Raw genomic sequence first — 12,761 nt, forward strand, 5'->3', positions numbered from 1 at the left:
ATATTGTCCTTATCTTCAACATCACTTTCTTCCTTAGAGTCCTCGTCATCACTCCCATTATTACTTGCTGGAGCAGAACTGATGTCCATGGAATCAGTAGTGCGTGAGGAGCTTGCTAAGTGTTTCTCAATACGACTTAGGCGTTCATCAAGTGAAGTGTGATTCGCTTGAAGGAAAGAAAAGTTTGTTTGAAGATATTGGAGTCCGGTTTGCATGGTGTTACTAAAGGTGGTAAACTACTAATAGAAAGGATTAAACTACGCAAGAGCAGTAACAACAGGAGGTTGATGCACTTGACCTCCACTTCCCTTTAAAATCCATCAATCCTCATATTTTTCATAACCCATTAGTTTTAGAGTAGTGGAATTGAAAATATCGTAATGGGTTCATTTCACAAAGAAATCAGTAGGTAACGAACCCTCCCTTACTATTGATGATGTGTTATTAGTAGAAGGGTTAAAACATTATCTATTAAGCATTAGCCAATTAAGTGACAAAGGATTTGATGTAACCTTTAAACAAGATAAATGGGTTGTTGAAAATAAAGAAAAACACAATGTTTGCTTCATTGCTCAAAGAATTGACAATGTATATTGCATAAACTTTGAAAAGATAAACTCTCAAAATATTACATGCTTTGTATCTATGAATGAGGCTAGTTGGTTATGGCATAGAAGACTAGGACATGCTAGTATGAACTTATTGTCAAGATTAGCCAAAAAGAATTTAGTTAGAGGACTTCCTAGTACAAAGTTTGTTAAAGATAAAATATGTGATGCTTGTCAATTAGGAAAACTAACAAAGTCCAGCTTTAAGAAAAAAAAACATATCTCCACTAGCAGGCCCTTACAGCTTATTCACCTAGATTTGTTTGGACCAACTAGGACAAGGTCTAGGAGGAAAGCAATATGCTTTCTTCATTGTTGATGACTACACTAGGTTTACATGGGTACTCTTCTTAACCTCAAAGGATGAAGCTTGCAATATGTTAATAAACATTAGAAGTGATCAAGGAAGACAATTCAATAATAAAGATGTAGAAAAATTCTGCAATGAACATGGAATTAGACACAATTTTTCAGCACCAAGAACTCCACAAGAAAATGGAGTTGTAGAAAGAAAGAATAGAACACTTCAAGAAAGGGCTAGGACTATGTTGAATGAAAACAAATTACCTAAAATACTTTTGGGCTGAAGCAGTTAACACCGCATGTTACATGATAAATAGAGTGTCTATAAGAACAAGCTTAAACAAAACTCCATATGAATTATGAAAAGGAAGAAGACCCAATATAGCCTACTTTCATGTATTTGGATGTAAGTGCTTTTTGCTTAATGACAAAGATAATTTAGGGAAATTCGATGCTAAGTCGGATGAGGGTATCTTCCTAAGATATGCAGCAAATAGCAAAGCATATAGAATCTACAATAAGACAACACTCACTATTATTGAATCAATCCATGTAACTTTTGATGAAACTAATCATTATACTAAAACAATTGAAATTGAAGAGAAAGATGACTCCTTACAAAAACTAGAGAATTTAGATATTGAAGAAGTAAAAGAAGAAATCATTGAAGAGACTCCAAATGATAATCCTATACAAAATTTTGAATTACCAAATGAATGGAAATACATAAGAAATCATCTCAAAGACCAAATAATAGGAGAACCTTCTAAAAGAATAACTACAAGATCATCTTTGAAAAACCTATGTAATCGCTATGCATTCCTATCTCAAGAGGAACCTAAAAATGTTGAAGAAGCCTTAAAAGATGATTCATGGATAATTGCTATGCAAGAGGAATTAAATCAATTTGAAAGAACTAAAGTATGACAATTAGTACCCAAAATTAAAAATCATTCAATTATACGAACTAAATGAGTTTTTAGAAATAAAAAGGATGAAAATGGTATAGTTGTCAGAAACAATGCTAGACTTGTAGCTAAAGGGTATAACCAAGAAGAAGGAATAGATTATGACGAAACTTTTGCCCCCATAGCTAGAATGGAAGCAAAAAGAATGTCATTAGCTTATGCATCTCACAAAGAATTAAAATTATACCAAATGGATGTTAAAAGTGCTTTCTTGAATGGATATATAAATGAAGAAGTATACGTAGAATAACCTCGAGGATTTGAAGATATAAAGCAACCTAATCATGTATTTAGATTAACCAAAGCTTTGTATGGACTAAAACAAGCTCCTAGAGCTTGGTATGAAAGATTAAGTAAATTCTTACTGGATAATGGTTTCTTAAGAGGAAAGGTAGATACATGGTCTTAAATTTCCACAAAATTGTCGAAATTTCCGTTGAAATTTCTGATTTTCATCACCCTCAAAATTGAAATGGCAATCAATTTCCGTATTGCATAATTTCCGTCGATATCTCAACGAATCATTCGGATGATTCGTCAAAATTTTAGCGAAACTTGTCGAAATTTTAACTATACGCTAAAATCTCGTCAAAATTCAAATGAGAAATTTAGGAGTGAATTGAAATTTCTATCTTAATTTATTTTATCAAAACAAAAAATAATTACAAGTTCTTTTAAAATTATATGAAAAAATAAACTTACAGTAACATTTTATTTAACCATTCATGCCTAAATTATCATTATTTGTATAATAAATAATATTAAAATGATTTATGAATTTCATTTGTATTAACTAAATATGTTTAATGTATATTATCTTACAAATATGTTTAATACACATACTATTTTACAACTTTTCCACCTCATACAAAACATAGATGTATTTAATTTGTCCTTAAACTTATATTATTATGTTTGTTAACCATATCTAAAGTTTCACAAAGAATTCCATGCTTTACTACTAATTTCTGTTATTTTTTCAAATCAAAATCGAAATTGACATCGAAATCGAAATTTCCATTGAAATTTCCGTACTTTTGGAGCTTCAAAATCGAAATTTAAGACCTTGGGTAGATAACACCTTATTCATAAAATCCAAAAACAAAGACATGCTTATAATCCAAATCTATGTTGATGATATAATATTTGGTTCTACAAATGAAGAATTATGTAAAGAATTTGCAAAATGCATGCAAAATGAGTTTGAAATGAGTATGATGGGAGAATTAAATTACTTCCTAGGTTTACGAATAAAGCAAGCTAAGAATGGAACATTCATTAATCAATCAAAAAACATAAAAGATATGCTTCAAAAATTTGATATGGAAGGATGTAAACCAATAGGACCTCCTATGAGTACCTCAATAAGTCTTAACAAATACGAAAAAGGAAAACCAGTAGATATAAAATACAATCGAGGTTTGATAGGAAGTTTATTATACTTTACAGCTAATAGATCGGATATAATGTTTAGTGTGCGCTTATGTGCTCGTTTTCAATCAGCTCCTAAAGAATCACATCAAGTAGCTGTAAAAAGAATTCTAAGATACTTATGAGGAACAATCGATCTAGGACTATGGTATCCAAAAGACACCAAATTTGAAATAACTAGTTATTCGGATGCCGACTATGCTAGATGCAAGATTGATAGAAAAAGCACAACTAGCACATGTCACTTCCTAGGATGTTCCTCAGTATCGTGGTTTTCAAAGAAACAAAACTCAGTAAATCAACTGCTGAAGCTGAGTATATTGTAGCCGGGAGTTGTTGTGCACAAAGTCTATATATGAAACAACAGTTAAAAGATTATAATCTAGAATATCAAACAATTCCAATCAAGTATGATCATAAGTGTGCAATAAATATATCTAAAAATCCTATATCACACTCTAGAACAAAACATATTGATATTAAACATCATTTTTTGAGAGATCACATTCAAAAACAAGATATTATACTTGAATTTATTAATACAAATGATCAAAGGGCTGATATTTTTACTAAACCTCTCTTAAAAGACAGATTCATAACCATTAGAAGAGAGCTTGGTCTATTACATAACAGAGAAATTGTGTAAAGAATCAAATTTTAAGAAAGATCAACAGTCAGCCGACTAACTGAACAAATCTGTGTAAAGAAGGCTACAGTCAGCCAGCTGAACAAAAGCCCAGCCGACTAACTAAAGGAACAAATATCTCTTAAATAGTAAATAGTCAGCCAAGTGACCACGGGGTCAACCGACTGACTGACGGAAATCTCAAAACTCGTTTATAAAAACCCTAGCCCTTCGAGTTGTTAGTCAACTGACCTAGGGTTTGTGCTTCACTCGTGCTATCACTCTCCTCTATCCCTCAGTCCTTCCTCCTCAAAATCTATTGAAATCTCATCATCCATTTCCTATTCCTCACGCAACTCTAGGGTTCTTCACCTTCAGTTTTCATAGAAAATCCAAAAATGCCGCGAACTAAGAGCATTGGACGCAAGAATCCCTCCACCTCTTCTTAATCTACTGAGGATTCAACCATCGAACAATGGCTTGTTGCTCCTCATGCCAAGAGTTTCTACCAAAATCACTTATGCACAGCAGATCCAATACTAGGTAAAATTCTTGATACCTCATTTTTCACATCTGATTTCCCTCACTTCCTATCATTATTCGATGCACAAGCATGCAAGAATTTTATCTTCTATCAAGCCAAGGGACACTTCAATATGGAGGAATTCTGAATCAACTCTTTGCAAAAATGCAAGTATCCTCTCCTACTGATTTCTTTGTGAAACGAACCCATCACGATATTTTCAATTCCCCTACTTTAAAACTAATGGGTTATGAAAAATATGAGGATGGATGGATTTTAAAGGGAAGTGGAGGTCAAGTGCATCAACCTCCTGTTGTTACTGCTCCTGCATGGTTTAATCCTTTCTATAAGCAGTTTACCACCTTTAGTAACACCATGCAAACCGGACTCCAATCTCTACAAACAAACTTTTCTTTCCTTCAAGCAAATTACACTTCACTTGATGAATGCCTAAGTCGTATTGAGAAACACTTAGCAAGCTCCTCACGCACTACTGATCCCATGGACATCAATTCTGCTCCAGCAAGTAGTAATGGGAGTGATGATGAGGACTCTGAGGAAGAAAGTGATGCGGAAGAAAGTGATGCTGAAGATAAGGATGATATGGAAGAAGAGAATGGTTCCAAAGAGGAAGAAGAGAATGGTTCTGAAGAAGAAGAGAATGGTTCTAATGATGTTGAAAGCTGATCTTTAAATTGTTCTTGTACTCAACAACTAAATCCTGGAATTTTTTTAATGTATTCAGTATTTTGTATATAAAACACTTAATTTGTTTGCTTTGCTTTGCTTGTACTAGAATGACCTCTTATCTTGTTAAATGGCCTGTTACTCTTACCCCTTGTTTTGATTGATGTCCAGAGGGGGAGAGATTATGGAAAGCAAAGACGATACTTTGAGCATTTTGAATACTTTGACCTTCTATGACTGTTTTTGAATATATTGAATTATAATGGATTATGTGTGTTCATGAGCTTGATATATGTATTTGATTTCATATACTTAAAATATTGAAAGAATGCTAATAGTAAGGGGGAGCCTTTTCAAAGGAACCCTCATCTTTGCTCCTCGTTTGTTATCATCAAAAAGGGGAAGATTGTTGGCCTACATGGCTTTTTAATCTTGTTTTGATGATAACAAATGAAGAATATCTTAACATGTGTTGTTAAGTGATAATGTTTCAGGATTGAACAATCAAAGTGCTCACATGGTTATCACGGGAGGAAGCTTAACAATAAAAACCAATCAAATGAAAGCTAAAAGCCTATTGAGACTTGAAGCTGAACCTCAGGAAATGGAAAAGAGCTTGAAGACTTGGTGCTAAATGAGTTCATGTTTAGAAAGTCATTTGTAAGTACTTCAATTCAATATTATATAGATATATGAAGCTCATTAGGATGCAACAAATACTTAGAGACCAGTTTTTGAAAACCTTGGAAAATGATTTTTAAAAGTCACATTTAAGTTTTTCAAACAAAATCTTAAAATTGACTTGAGTTCAGTCAGCCGACTGACACAAGGACTGTTCAGCCAACTGACCATTTTGAACGATGTTCAGTCATCCGACTGACATTTAAATGAACTAATTTTTAGACAGACAGAATGGTGTCAGCCGGCTGACCTATACAAAAACTAACCCAGTCGAGTGACTCGGTCGACTGACCCTACGGGAATTTAAATTTTGAACTTTAACGGGAAAAATCTAAAAATTAGTTGTTCAAATCTAAACGTTATAAAAACTTGGTGGACACTCCAAGAGTCCAAGTAACTTGGGAAACAAGGAAACTCACCCTAAAAAGTCTATAAATACTCCTTTAACCCAAGGAAACAAATCACCAAGCATACAATCAAGCAATCAAGCATCCTACTTTTAATCTCTCACAAAGCTCACTCTTGCTCACGCTCTTGCTGGGAGAATTCTACTGAATTATTGCTGATTCATAAGCCCACGGTCCTAATCTACAACTGAGTTTTCTCAATTCCTAAAGAACCTCCTATGATATCTAATCTTGAGCTTCATCTCATTTCACTTTGATATTTAAATTTTGAAGTGCATAGTGTTTGAATTTGTACTAATCTGCTTTGTGTGAAAGCATTATTGTACGCAGCTTTTGTGAGAGGTGATTACTCTAACTTATTGAAAGAGTGCTCAAGTGTGGGGTATCGCTTGGAGAGGTGAGTACTCTAGCCTATTGAAGGAGTGTATAAGGTTTTGTTCCGCCCGGAAAGGAACAGGTATAGTGGAATCCTTAGGTGTTTTCCCTAAGGTGAGGACGTAGACTGGAGATAAGCCGAACCTCGTAAAAAACGTGATGTCTCTCTTTTTCCCTTACTCTCTTTATTTTTTAGCATATATTAACTGCATGGATGAATTTTAAATTCTTCATCATATATGCTACGTAGTTTGGAAATTAAATAAACTGAAGTTTAATTTGATTTTGGGCTTGCAGAAACCCAAAGCGAGTAAGTTGGTTGATCAATAATTTGCGGAAACCATACGAGAGTACGTTGATTGGTCAACACTCCAAAACCTATTAACTGAAGGTTTATTTGAAATCTAAATTTTGAAAAGAGTGTGGATGTTATATTGATTATCAAATTAAAAGACCAATTACATTTACTACAAGGGATACATATATACACAGGGATGCATACAACCAAGCTGAGAATTGTCAAAAGAATTGCATAGCATACTTTGATTGAATATTTGGTTGATCGGTTTGATTGATTGTGTGGTTGTGGATTGAATAAAAGAACAATGAATTTTGTGTGATTGCTAAATCAATAAGAAGTCAAGAAATCTTTAAAAGAATTCATAAAAAGATTTTAAAAAAATTTTAATAACCCAATTCACCCCCCCTCTTGGGATTACACCTTTGTTTTCAATTGGTATCAGAGCAGGGTTGTAGCAAATCCTAACTAGTAGCTACATAAAGATCTAGATGGCACACATAGGAGTAACTCCCTTTGGAGAGAGTCAATCCTCAACAAGGCCTTCCATCTTTTGTGGTTTAAATTATACATTTTAAAAACAAAGGGTGAGAATCTACCTTCAAACTATGGATTGGAAAGCATGGAAGGTTGTCACACATGGTGACTTAATTCCTACCAAGTGTGTAGATGGAAAAGAAATACCCAAAGAAGAAAAAGAGATGACCGACAATGACCATAAGATGCTACAAGTAAATTTAAGTGCTATGAATGCATTATATTTTGCTCTTGACATAAACGAATTTTATAGAGTCATGGCGTGCAAATCAGCCAAAGAAATATGGGATAAATTAGAAGTCGCCTATGAAGGAACCATTGATGTTAGAGATAATAGAATAAACATGCTCACAAGCGAGTATGAAGCTTTCAAAATGAAACTTGATGAATCAATTACAAACATGTATACAAGGTTCACACATATAATAAACTCCCTTAATGCCTTAGGAAAAACATACTCAACTTATGAAATGATCCGTAAAATCCTTAGAGGACTTCCTCCAATATGGGAACCAAAAGCCACAACTATAACAGAAGGAAGAAATTTGAAAAACACCTCCTTAGATGAACTCATAGGACCCCTTCTTACATATGAAATGTCTATGAATGAAAAAAGTGGAAAACCTAAAACCCAAAATCAATTGCTTTTAAAACTTCAAACAAAAACTCTAGTGATGAAGATGAAGACGAAATGAATGAAGATGAACTAACATTCATATCCAAGAAACTTGCAAGAATACTAAGAAGGAAAAATAAATTCAAAATAAAAATTCAAAACTTAAGTTCAGATGAGGAAGAAGCTAAGAAAAACGAAACAAAGAAAGAACAACCTACATGCTATAATTGCAAGAAAGTTGGACACCTAAAATCGGATTGTCCAAAACATAAGAAAGATTCTGAAAAGAAAAAGAAAAAGACTATAAAGGCCACTACATGAGATAATCTAAGTAGTTCAAAAAGTGAATCAAGTGACCAAGAGGTTACTTATGCTTGCTATATGGCATGGGATGATGATGATGAAGAACAAAGCTCTTCATCCAAATCAGTTATGAATATAGTAGCGATTCATCTAATGAATCCAATGATGAGAGCATGCCATCTTAAGAAGAGTTACAAAATGAATTATTCAAAGTTCATAAGATCCTAGTCAAAGTAACTAAGCAGTACACTTCATTGAAAAATAAGAATGAAGGTACAATAAAGGAGTTGGAATCCCTTAAACTTGCTGAAAAAGAGAAAGGTTTGATTATCAAGAGATTAGAAAGCAAGAATGAGAGATAATGAAAGAAATAGAAGATCTAAGATTCCAAACTTCTATGGAAATTGAGAAAGCTCAGTTGCAAATTAGAACCGTAGGTTTTTGATCAACAGCAATTCAGTAGAATTCTCCGAACAAGAGTGTGAGCAAGAGTGAGCTTTGTGAGAGATTGAAAGAAGAATGCTTGATTGCTTGATTGTATCCTTGGTGATTTGATTCCTTGGGTTAAAAGAGTATTTATAGACTTTTTAGGGTGAGTTTCCTTGTGTCCCAAGTTACTTGAAGTGTCCACAAGGTTTTTATAACATTTAGATTTGAACGACTAATTTTTAGAATTTTCCCGTTAAAGTTCAAAATTTAAATTCCCGTAGGGTCTATCGACTGAGTCACTCGAATGGGTCAGTTTTTGTATAAGTCAATCGACTAGGCAGGCGCCTAACACCATTCCGTCTGTCCAAAAATTAATTCATTTAAATGTCAGTCGGCTGGCTGAACATCGTTCAAAATGGTCAGTCGACTAGACAGTCCCTGTGTCAGTCGGCCAATTGAACTCAGGTCAACTTTAAGATTTTGTTTGAAAAACTTAAATGTGACTTTTAAAAATCATTTTCCAAAGTTTTCAAAAACTGATCTCTAAGTCTTGCATCCTAATGAGCTTCATATATCTGTATAATATTGAATTGAAGTACTTACAAATGACTTTCTAAACATGAACTCATTTAGCACTAAGTCTTCAAGCTCTTTTCCATCTCCTAAGCTTCAGCTTCAAGTCCCAATAGGCTTTGAGCTTTCATTTGATTGGCTTTTATTGTCAAGCTTCCTTCCGTGATAACCATGTGAGCACTTTGATTGTTCAATCCTGAAACATTATCACTTAACAACGCATGTTAAGATATTATTCATTTGTTATCATCAAAAAAAAAATCAAAAGCCACGTAGGCCAATTCAATACACACAGCAAAGTGTGTATAACAGGTTAGTTCCTCATTTATAGCAACATAGTATTAGATGGTATCAGAATACACAATTCTCATAGTTGATCATGGTTGTTATATGCAAGAACATGATAAAGATATTCGTGGTCTTAAAATGGATGAGACGGGAAGGCAAATACAAGAACTTAAGCAACATGTTGAATGTTAGGAGAATCATATTGGCGATGAAAATAGTTTGGAAAATAGTTCCAACAATGATTATGGTTCCTTTTAATGATTCTTGAATTTCTTATTATATTGAACACCCAACTTTATAAATTCAAACAATTTACAAACTAAAACTAAAACACACCACAAGTTAACAAAAACTTAACCAAACAACAATTCAAAATAACCAATCACAATTTCCAATTAACCACAATATTGCATTACTTTGTGCAATTTCAGCTTTTGTCAACATCCCTGTAAATAGTATGCAAGCCCTGTTTTTGGAATGCATTATATTCCACTCTCTTAATTAAGATTTCCGCAAATTAACCAACGTACTCTCTTGAGGGTTTTTGCAAAAGGTTAATTGAAATGTACTTTCATAGTTATTAAGAGTCTTCTATTAATTTAGTGTTGATCCCTACAGCCTACACTTATCATACACACAAGAATATATAAAGTGCTGAAATTTAGAAGAGTAGGGAAAGAAGAACGCCACGATTTTTACGAGTTCGGCATATCCCCAGCCTACGTCCTCGCCCTTGGCCAATACAACCAAAGGATTCAACTATGAACGCTCATTTCTGGGCGGAGCAAACCTTTTACAAATCCCTTTTTTTCAGGAAGAGAAACCTCTCCAAGCAATCAACCCATGCTTGGTTTAACGATCCAAATCAGCCTTGAACCGTCAAAGTACAACAAGAAGAGAACAAGAATCTGTGTATAAGAACACTCTCAAAACAAAGCAAGTTTGTACAAGTCAGAGCACTAAATATACTTCAATCAAATATTAAGATAGAAAGTATGAAGCTCAATATTAGATATCACAGGAGGTTCTTTAGGAATTGAGAAAACTCAATTGTAGATTAGAACCGTGGGCTTATGAATCAACAGCAATTCAGTAGAATTCTCCCAGCAAGAGTGTGAGCAAGAGTGAGCTTTGTGAGAGATTGAAAGTAGGATGCTTGATTGCTTGATTGTATGCTTGGTGATTTGATTCCTTGGGTTAAAGGAGTATTTATAGACTTTTTAGGGTGAGTTTCCTTGTTTCCCAAGTTACTTGGAGTGTCCACCAAGTTTTTATAACGTTTAGATTTGAACAACTAATTTTTAGAATTTTCCTGTTAAAGTTCAAAATTTAAATTCCCGTAGGGTCAGTCGATTGAATCACTCGACTGGGTCAGTTTTTGTATAGATCAATCGGCTGGACAGACAGCTGACACCATTATGACTATCCAGAAATTAATTCATTTAAATGTTAGTCGCCTGACTGAACATCGTTCAAAATGGTCAGTCAGCTGGACAGTCCCTGTGTCAGTCGGCTGACTGAACTCGGGTCAATTTTGTTAGTTGACTAAGCAGTTTTTTTATTTTTTTTTTTTTAAACTCTTCAAAAACTTTCAATTTTAAGACTTTGTTTGAAAAACTTAAATGTGACTTTTAAAAATCATTTTCCAGTGTTTTCAAAAACTGGTCTCTAAGTCTTTGTTACATCCTAATGAGCTTCATATATCTATATAATATTGAATTGAAGTACTTACAAATGACTTTCTAAACATGAACTCATTTAGCACTAAGTCTTCAAGCTCTTTTCCATCTCCTAAGCTTCAACTTCAAGTCCCAATAGGCTTTGAGCTTTCATTTGATTGGCTTTTATTGTTAAGCTTCCTCCCGTGATAACCATGTGAGCACTTTGATTGTTCAATCCTGAAACATTATCACTTAACAACACATGTTAAAATATTCTTCATTTGTTATCATCAAAACAAGATTGAAAAGTCATGTAGGCCAACACTTTCCATCATTTTCCAAATCATGTCTCCAGTGATGACTCTTCTTCCCTTCTACACAAAAGAAACAATAGAAACTTTGCTAGAGGCACTAATGTGAAAGTTGATACTCATGAATTTGAAGGAAGAATGCAACATGATGATTTCATTGTTTGGCTTCAAACTATTGAAAGTGTCTTCAATTTCAAGAAGTACTCGGATGAATAAAAGTGAAGCTAGTTGTTGTAAAAATCAGAAAATATGCTTCTTTGTGGTGGGAAAATCTCAAGAAGTAAAGATTTCTTGAAGGAAGAAGCAAGATCAACTCAAGGGAGAAAATGAAAAGGGAGCTAAAGAGGAGATTTTTGGCAAAACACTATAAGCAAAAAAACTTTTATTTTCATGATATAAGGAAAAGTGAGCTATCTGTGGAGGAGCAAACGATGGAATTGAAATACAACATAATCAAATCAAAAGAACATACAATAACCAGCACTTTGGGTGGTTAAGGGAGATCAGTGAAAAATGGGTAATTTACATCCTTATTGGAGTAGTAATGATGCAAGGAAACTTGCCAAGAAAGTAGAAAAACAATAACCTAGAGTTCGAAGGGTGCTTTCAAATATGGAATCAAGGAGAACTCTTCGAACCAAGGGAGAGCATCCCTGAAGCTTAATACAACAACCAAACCCTCTTCTTTTAAAGCACCAAAAGGGGGTACTATTGGGGCTGTCCCTAAGCCCGCTTGCTAGCTCAAAAAAGTGCTTGAAGTCTCAGGGGTATGGATATATTGCTTTTGGTTGTCCAAATCACAAATTTTCTCTATTATAGAACAAGATGGAGATGGCTTGTCGATTTGCTCATATAAGGAAGAAGTAACTTCAATTGACCAAGGATATTTGATAGTCTTTCAAAGAAGTCTGCAGCCCACTAAGAAGATGAAGATTGGGTTTGCTGCAACATTTCCCACCCCAGATGTAGTTCTAATGCGAAGATTCGTGATTTTATTATAGGTAGTAGAGCTTGTGCTAATGTTGTGTCCCTAGAGATGGTAGGCAAGTTGTAGCTTGGCACGAGGCACATCCTCATCCTTGCAAATTTAGGTGGCTATGGCTAGATAAAGGGCATGAACTAAAGGAAAATAAAAGG

General features: G+C 34.1%; 1 protein-coding gene across 6 annotated transcripts in view; it reads right to left on the reverse strand.

Moving 5' to 3' along the window:
- LOC131146235 (uncharacterized) overlaps positions 1-12,761 on the reverse strand; it is a 65,218-nt gene that overhangs the window by 10,769 nt on the left and 41,688 nt on the right. The gene's annotated exons all lie outside the window — the stretch shown is intronic.

This window comes from Malania oleifera, chromosome 13 (genome assembly GCF_029873635.1).
Source record: "Malania oleifera isolate guangnan ecotype guangnan chromosome 13, ASM2987363v1, whole genome shotgun sequence".
Lineage (NCBI taxonomy): Eukaryota > Viridiplantae > Streptophyta > Magnoliopsida > Santalales > Ximeniaceae > Malania > Malania oleifera.